This window comes from Aegilops tauschii, chromosome 3 (assembly GCF_002575655.3).
Source record: "Aegilops tauschii subsp. strangulata cultivar AL8/78 chromosome 3, Aet v6.0, whole genome shotgun sequence".
NCBI lineage: Eukaryota > Viridiplantae > Streptophyta > Magnoliopsida > Poales > Poaceae > Aegilops > Aegilops tauschii.
This window is the reverse complement of record NC_053037.3, coordinates 222776958-222786293: the sequence shown is the minus strand read 5'-3', so window position 1 is coordinate 222786293 and position 9336 is coordinate 222776958.

Below are 9336 nucleotides of genomic sequence, written 5' to 3'. Positions count from 1 at the left end.
GGTTTGTGAGCGGTGTGTGTCCAAACTTTCGTCAAACATGCCAATTTCTTTACCACATCATCTTGGTGGCATGACATTACATCAACCAAGATTTCATGTGTTTCTGATTTTTTTTATTTTTTGGAATGAAAATGCCATGTCACTACATGCATACGTATGCATGTGTCCATGCCGTGAGACAAATATGTTTGAAAATTTCTTCTAGTTTACTGCACATGGAATTAACTCGCACACAAGTACACAAATATGATTTTTCAAACTTTTTTGGTTAGGCGTTGCATGTAGATGTAGTTCAAATTTGAATTACGGTCATTAAATGGCTAGAAAATCACTTAAATGTCTTTAAAAAGTCAAATGACCCCTGGAATTTTGAAAAATTTCACATTATAGTTGTAGTAGTGCACGTTAGACGTAGAAAAAAATTGAAGGCTGTAAGTGGAAGCTATCTCCCTTTCGTCATCAAACATGCAGTGTTCCCTCTCGGGACCACGAGCTTTCTAGTGAGTTTCTCCGGTTTGTGAGGGGTGTGTGTCCAAACTTTCGTCAAACATGCCAATTTTTTTACCACATCATCTCGGTGGCATGACATTACATCAACCAAGGTTTCATGTGTTTCTGATTTTTTTTAATTTTTTGGAATTAAAATGCCATGTCACTCCATGCTTAATTGTGTCATAGCCGTTAGACCAATATGTAATGGAATTAAATCGCACACAAGTACACGGAATATGAGTTTTCAAACCGTTATGGTTAGCTGTTGCATGTACATGTAGTTCAAATTTCAATTACGGTCATTAAATGGCTAGAAAATCACTTAAATGTCTTAAAAGGTCAAATGACCCCTAAAATTTTCCAAAATTTGACATGACAGTTGTATTAGTACTACAAAATTTCTCGTTCATTTAAAAAACTATCCGTTGCCACCAAATTCATATTTCACACCTAATATAAAATATCTACAACATCACACACAGTTGTTTTCTAGGAACCGTTTGCGATGAAAATATCTGGGTCTATTTAAGTCTCCCTCCTTAAGCTTTGCCGGCTCTTCTGCTCCAGTGCCGACAACCCCCGAATTAACGAATCCCGATCCCCATTCCTGCACCCCCTTCTTGCAAAGATGACGCCGTGGAAATGCTTCGTGAAGGCCCGTACGATGGCCGCGTCCCCCCCCCCAAGCGCCGCCGCCTGCGCCGAGCGCGCGACTGCCTACGCCGAGAGTGCCGCCGCATCCTGTAGCGATCCGACCTCAAACGGTCAAATCTCTGTGCATAAGTGTCATCCCTGAATCGGTAATGCTGACACACACAGTACTTGAAGGATTTATAACAGAGTGCAATCACACACTTATTACATCAAATGTCTCAAAAGAGAACTTATTACAATAATATGTCTTAAGTCCATCTAAATAAGATAACTGTGGAAGCGTCGAAGGTAAATGTGTCCATCAACTCCAACCGCATAGCTGAGTGCACGACAACGACCTAGCGCACCTTACTCTTCGTCTGAAAAGTCTGCAACATAATGCGTTGCAGCCCGAAACGGGTCAGCACATGGAATATGCTGGCAAAATAACACTGTAGAGCAATGAACAAGATAACAGATATATCTACTTGCATATATGGCTGGTGGAGGCTCTATGGTTATTGTTTTTGCGTAAAGCCAATTTTTCCCTACTGCAAAGGAATATATTTTATTTAACTACAAAGTTGGTTGAAAACATTGAGAATGGAAACCCCATCTCAATCCCAAAATTAATAATCAATAACCCAACAAATTAATTAAGTAAAGTGATGAGATCATCATAATAATTCAAGCAGCAGATACTCAAGATGTCCATAACCGGGGACACGGCTAACCATGATTAGTTTATACACTCTGCAGAGGTTTGCGCACTTTTCCCCACAAGACTCGATCTCCTCCGTTGAATTTCTCGCACTACATGATGTTTGAGAAACGGATGACCGAGACACAGTCTTTCAGAACCATTAACTCTTTCGACGGGTAAACCGTACCACCTACATCCCCTACATCTGCTAGTTTACCACTGAAAGTGGTCACACAACATACTCAACTATGCCAGAGCCCATAATGGCTTGTGGCTGCACACGGAAGTTTCTAGCATGACTAATCTTATGATCCCTTTGAGCCTGGGTGGCAAACCATAGGATGATCACACGGATTCCCCGGGATCTCCTTGAACAACACTGGATTCCCCAGGTGCCCACAAACAATCCACCCAGATGTGTATTAAAGTAGCCACCTTAAATTAAACCTTAGTTAACAAAGATCTCTCACATCTTTCATGAATTCTTTCAAACCAATCCACGTCTACGAGCATAGCATAGCAATATAAGCATACGTAGAAGTAACTCCCAGGGTTTGAAATAAAGGACAATAGGTTCTACCTCATCATCTACTTCCCAATACCCACATGTTATCAATCCTACTCATGCAATGTTTGAGGGTTGAAACTAATGCATAAAAACTGGGTAATAAAGGGATATGATCAAAGTGTTACTTGCCTTGCTGACGATCTGAAAACCCTACTGCCTCCTCCCCATCGAGCCGCCGCCACCGCCCCAAGCAGCAGCGGCAGCACCCCGCCGGGTTGTGGTCGGCCTCGGGAGGCGTGCCCCGGCCGGATTCATCTGGCGACGGCAGCGTGGACTACTCGCGCGGGAGGAAGGCGGTGGCTGCGGCTACTTGGACTGGCTGGGCTGGGCGCGGCCCAGTTCGGTCGGCCCGAAAAGATTTTTTTCTTTTTTTAAATAAATTCCGCCGAAGAAAAATCCTAATAAAATATTTAAAAAATTAGAAAAATGCCAAAAACAATTTTCACCGTCTAAATAAAATATTTAGAACAAAGTGAACATTTTTCTGGCCTAAGATGCAATTTCAAAATAATGCATATTTTTCTAATTCGAATAAAATCTCAAATAAAATCCAAATAAAAAATTATTTGATTTAAAAAAATTTCCTCCAATATTCCTCTCTTTTTGAAGAAGTCATATTATCTTCTCTCTTTTATTTTTTTATATTAGAAATATTCGGAGAGAGAAATATTAAAACCAAATTTACCCTCTTTTCAAATTTGAGAGAATTCAAATATGAAAATATGAAATCCCCAACTCTTCTTGAGTACTTGAGTTGCTTAAGATTTCTAGGATCACAACCAAAATGCAAATAAAATATGATATGCATATGATGACCTATGTATAACATCCAAATTGAAAATTGGGATGTTACAAACCTACCCCCTTAAGATGAATCTCGCCCTCGAGATTCGGGTTGGCTAATAGGTGTGGGTGCTCTTTCCGTAGGTCTTCCTCTCGTTCCCAGGTGGCTTCATCCTCGGTATGGTGGCGCCACTGAACTTTGCAAAACTTGATAACCTTGCTGCGTGTAAGTCGGCTGGCAAACTCGAGAATCTTGATGGGTTTCTCCTCGTAGGTCAGATCACTATCCAACTGAATTGCTTCCAGGGGCACTGTATCTCTCAGAGGAATATCGGCCATCTCTGCATGGCACTTCTTCAACTGGGAAACGTGAAACACATCATGAACTCCTGACAATCCTTCGAGTAACTCCAATTTGTAGGCCACTTCTCCCATACGCTCCAAAACTCGGTATGGTCCTACAAATGTCGGGGCTAACTTTCCCTTAACTCCAAATCGTTTAACTCCTCGCAGAGGTGTAACACCCCGCATGTATCTTGCATTATTTGTAACTCCGACTCTTGCCATTTTCAGCTAGGTGATATGTTATTCCCTCCGTTGTCGGGTTTTTGTCTTTCGTTTTGTATTTTGTCATGTCATGCATTTTCATATCATGTCATCATGTGCATTGCATTCGCATACGTGTTTGTCTCATGCATCCGAGCATTTTCCCCGTTGTCCGTTTTCCAATCCGGCGCTCCTATCTCCTCCGGTGCACCCCTCTTGTTTTCTTTCGTGTGCGTGTGTCAAACTTTCTCGGAATGGACCGCGGCTTGTCAAGTGGTCTTGTTATACCACCCGGAGACTACCGGTCAAGTTTCGTTCCATTCGGAGGTCGTTTGGTACTCCAACGGTTAACCGGGCCTCCGCAATGTCCATTTGAGTGTCCAGCAAAAACCCCCTCCAAAACCAGCCCAAAGCCCACCAAACTCTCTTCCATCCTCTAGGTCGTTCGATCACGATCGTGTGGGCGAAAACCGCACCTCATTTGGAGCCTCCTAGCTCCCTCTACCTATAAATGAGTGGGCATCCCGAAAAACGAAATCTCAGACGAACCCTAACCCTCTCCCTCCGCGCCGCGCCGGACACGTCCGCCGCCGCGCCCCGGCGAATCCGCTGTTGCCACGTGTCCCGCCGGCCTCTCCCTAAATTTTCTCAGCAAGTGCCTATGTTCGAGATGCGATAACTTTGTGCATGCAGCTCCGATTCGCGCGTATAATATGTCAAATTGTTCGCCTCGTGATGCTCTTCATTTTGTTCAATTGCACCATGTTCATTAGGGGTCATCTTGATGCCCAAATCTCCGTTGGAAGAGGGCTAGTTGCTGTTAATCTCTGGTTCTTATCAGAACTTGGAGATTTGTCATTTTTGTATCATTTATTCTGTGCATCTTTTGAGCATGAGCTCTACATGTGTTTTTAAGTATGCCATGCCATCTTTCCAGTGGTGTAGTCCACGTATTTTTGTGATCTCTGTGGTGACTAGCACAAGCATGCAAAGTAGGCCCCGTAATATTTCTGATTTCAGGGACTTAGTGATTTCTCTAAGTCTTTGTCTGCTGTAATTTTGTTGCCATGTAAACTTGATGCTACAGAGAGATCCATGCATATTTTGGAGATGTTCAGTAAGGATGTTTTGTAGCTATAGTTGTAATTGATCCATTCCTGCAATTTTTTGTAATTTTAGAGAACCATAGCATGACTCAATCTTGCTCTACTTTTGCTATAAAATATTTCTGGCAGATTCTTAACATGACATGCATTTTTGCCAAGCTTATTGTAGTTGATCCATACATGCTATGTAATTGTTTTTGCCATGGATAGCTTCATAAACATGCCGTCTTGCTGTATGTATGCTTGGTTTGTCATGCATTGCTCTTTAGTGAGTGCATCAAGCTCACAAAGAGGCCTACATATTAATATTTCTGTCATGCTCTGTTTTCTGCAAAGTCTGGAACCTGATAACGAAACTTGCTATGTTTACATGCTTGCCATCATATCTTCTGGTCCTTTTTGGCTTATGGTCAGTAAGGAACTTTTGTCATGTGCATTTAGTAGAACACTACCACGCCTTGTTTTGCTATGTTAAGTTCCTGTAGCATACTGACTTCGTGCTCCGAACATTGCTACCTGATGCTGATTTCTGCCATGTCCAGTTTTTCACTAAGTCTGTGAACCTGTAATCTTTTGCACTTTTGCCATGCTTATTTGAGCTTGTTATGTTGTGAACTAGCCGTAGCTCAGTGTTCATCTTTTGTCAAGCATCTCCTGTAGATTACTACCATGTGCTTTGTTGCTATGTTGGGGTGCTGTAGCATTGTTACTTGTTGTATTTTAAGTGCTATCTTGCTGTTTATCGCAGATTAGTGTCATTCTTGTTTTGCTTGCCATTTGCAAACCGTGCATCCGATTCCGGTGATCTTTATATCGATTTCGACCGAAATCATCTCATCTTTCCAGTGGCATGCTTGGTTTGCCAAGTTACTGCCATGTTCATCATTTTCCTTCCGGAGCACGCATATGCATCGCATATCATGTCTTGCATATCATACATGTTTTGCATCATGTTGCTTGCGCATTTCTCGTTGTTGATTGTGGTTCCGTTTGTTTGTGTTCTTGTCTTGGGTAGAGCCGGGAGACGAGTTCGTGAACGAGGAACCTGTCGAGTACGCTTACGAGGATCAAGCTTTCGACAACTCTGAGAATCTTGCAGGCAAGATGACCACCCCTTGAAATCACTTCTATCTTTGCTATGCTAGTTGTTCGCTCTATTGCCATGCTCGCTACCTATCACTTGCTATATCATGTCTCCTATTTCAGCCATGTCAGCCCCTAACCATCTTTTCCTAGCAAACCGTTGTTTGGCTATGTTACCGCTTTTGCTCAGCCCCTCTTATAGCGTTGCTAGTTGCAGGTGAAGTTGAAGTTTGTTCCATGTCGGAACATGGATATGTTGGGATATCACTATATCTCTTATTTAATTAATGCATCTATATATTTTGGTAAAGGGTGGAAGGCTCGGCCTTATGCCTGGTGTTTTGTTCCACTCTTGCCGCCCTAGTTACTGTTATACCGGGATTATGTTCCTTGAGTTTGCGTTCCTTACACGGTCGGGTGATTTATGGGACCCCCTTGACAGTTCGACTTGAATAAAACTCCTCCAGCAAGGCCCAACCTTGGTTTTACCATTTGCGACCTATACCTTTTTCCCCCGGGTTTTCTAGAGCCCGAGGGTCATCTTTATTTTAAACCCCCGGGCCAGTGCTCCTCTGAGTATTGGTCCAAACTGTCAGTCGCCGGTGGCCACCAGGGGCAACTCTGGTCTGGCCTATCGGAAGCTTGGACAATCCGGTGTGCCCTGAGAACGAGATATGTGCAGCTCCTATCGGGATTTGTCAGCACATTCGGGAGGCTTTGCTGGTCTTGTTTTACCATTGTCGAGATGTCTTGTAAACCGGGATTCCGAGACTGATCGGGTCTTTCCGGGAGAAGGTTTATCCTTCGTTGACCGTGAGAGCTTATGATGGGCTAAGTTGGGACACCCCTGCAGGGTATTATCTTTCGAAAGCCGTGCCCGCGGTTATGAGGCAGATGGGAATTTGTTAATGTCCGGTTGTAGATAACTTGTCACTTGACCCAATTAAAATACGTCAATCGCGTGTGTAGCCGTGATGGTCTCTTCTCGGCGGAGTCCGGGAAGTGAACAGGGTCTGTGTTATGCATGACGTAAGTAGGTGTTCAGGATCACTTCTTGATCATTGCTAGAAGACGTCCGTTCCGTTGCTTCTTTTCTCGCTCTCATTTGCGCAAGTTAGCCACCATACATGCTTTTGCCGCTGCAGCTCCACCTCTTTGCACCTCCTTGTTCTACAAGCTTAAATAGTCTTGATCTCGCGGGTGTGAGATTGCTGAGTCCCTGTGACTCACAGATACTTCCAAAACCAGTTGCAGGTGTCGACGAAGCCAGTGCAGATGATGGCGTCGATCTCAAGTGGGAGTTCGACGAGGAACGTGGTCGTTACTATGTGTCTTTTCCTGATGATCAGTAGTGGAGCCCAGTTGGGACGATCGGGGATCTAGCATTTGGGGTTGTCTTATTTTCATCTGGATTTTGACCGTACTCGGTCTATATGATTGTATTTTGGATGATGTATGAATGATATTTATGTATTGTGTGAAGTGGCGATCGTAAGCCAACTCTTTATCCCATTCTTGTTCATTACATGGGATTGTGTGAAGATGACCCTTCTTGCGACAAAACCACTATGTGGTTATGCCTCTAACTCGTGCCTCGACACGTGGGAGATATAGCCGCATCGTGGGCGTTACAAGTTGGTAATCAGAGCCATCCCCGACTTAGGAGCCCCCTGCTTGATCGAATCGCTGACGTTGTTGAGTCTAGAATAAAAAAGTTTTGAGTCTTAGGATTATATATATCGGAGAGTAGGATTCTTTTACTCCTCAGTCCCTTCGTCGCTCTGGTGAGGTCTCCTGACGTAGAAGTTTTGACTACTCTCTCCTCAAATTTCACTAAAAAAAAATTTAGGATCACGCGGGTATCTTGGAATCGTTCCGATCGATTTGTGACGAGAACATTGTTCTTGGTGCCTCCTGTCATTTAGGGGTTGTGGCAGTGTCCCGGGGAGTTGAGCTCCGAGGTGTTGTCGTCACAATTTTATCGTTGCAGTTCTGGAATACCTGAGTTTCGCCGACATCGAAATCTCTTTTATGCAGTTGTTGGTGAGATCACCTCGACGCCACCCAGTACTGGGGCGGGAGTTCGGGAGTATTGCCATAACTTGTATAACGGATGTTTTTCGAAGGTTGAGGTAAACGATTTCCGAAGGTTTCCTGGTTATGTGTTGACGGATGGATACAGCTGGATCTAGGGATTGTTAGTTTGGGTGATATATATTTGTGTCCCCTGTATCCCCTACACCAGATTGCATAACCAGAAAGTTTCGGGAGTTTATAAGTGGGAATTCTAGTAGCCTTAGGATATCTTTCCGACAGATGCATGATATGAGATTGGGGTTCGACGTCTAGTGGTCCGCCTGTATACGGTTGATTTTACAGTGGTCTCGCTGTGTCTTAAAGAGTCCATGGCTTTGCCGACTCGGGGACGCTTCGTATGTCATGTGCACAGCCTTGTACATGATGGTGCTGTACGATTGAGCCCGTGTGGGCCCCACCACGAAAACTTCGGACGAAATTTCTATCATATGTTTGTTCCGGCTTATTCTGCAAGCCAATACTTTGCTTTATTTTGTATTGTGGTATTCGAGTTGCTTCGAATTCATATGTTCATTCCATATCTTTTTCAAGTGGCTTCTCAACTTATGGAAGTGTGATGTTTTACTACGGAATTCATTCGTTCATCTTCGTTCGAATGTTTATTGTGAAGACTATATGTTGCAATTTCTGTCCGTTGATTCTACTTATCTTTTGTCTATCAAGATGCTAACGGATGTCACCCTCTTCAGGATGGCTCCGCCAACGCGTCAGAATCCGGATCGCAATGAAGGGAGTCAAGTGAACCCTCCGCCACCACCTCCACCTCCGGAGGCATGGCAATCAATCATGGCAGCCACCAACGCCAACGCTCAGATGATTCTACAACTCTTGCAAGAACGTACTCAAGGGCAAGGCAATCAAGGCAACCAAGGTCAAGGCAACAATCAGTTTCACTTTGCCACTCTCAACCAGTTTCTCGCAAATCAGCCTAAGTCTTTCAGCTACTGTGCCGAGGCCACGGATGCCGATGATTGGCTCGTGGACATCAACAAGCATTTTGAATGTAGCAATGTCAGGCCTGAGGACTTTGTCAAGTTCGCTTCTTTCCAGCTCAAGGACCAAGCTGCTGATTGGTTTCAGCAATACAAAGATTCCAGAGGAGGTCGTGTGATTACTTGGACTGACTTCTGTCGGGACTTCAAAGCGCACCACATTCCACAAAGTGTTGTTGAGAGCAAGCGTGAGGAGTTCCGCAATCTCAAGCAAGGAAACATGTCTGTGTATCAATACAACATTCAGTTTCAGAAACTTGCTCGCTTCGCTAAACAAGACGTTCCTGATGAGAAGAGCATGATCTATCACTTCAGAGGTGGCCTTAAAGAGGA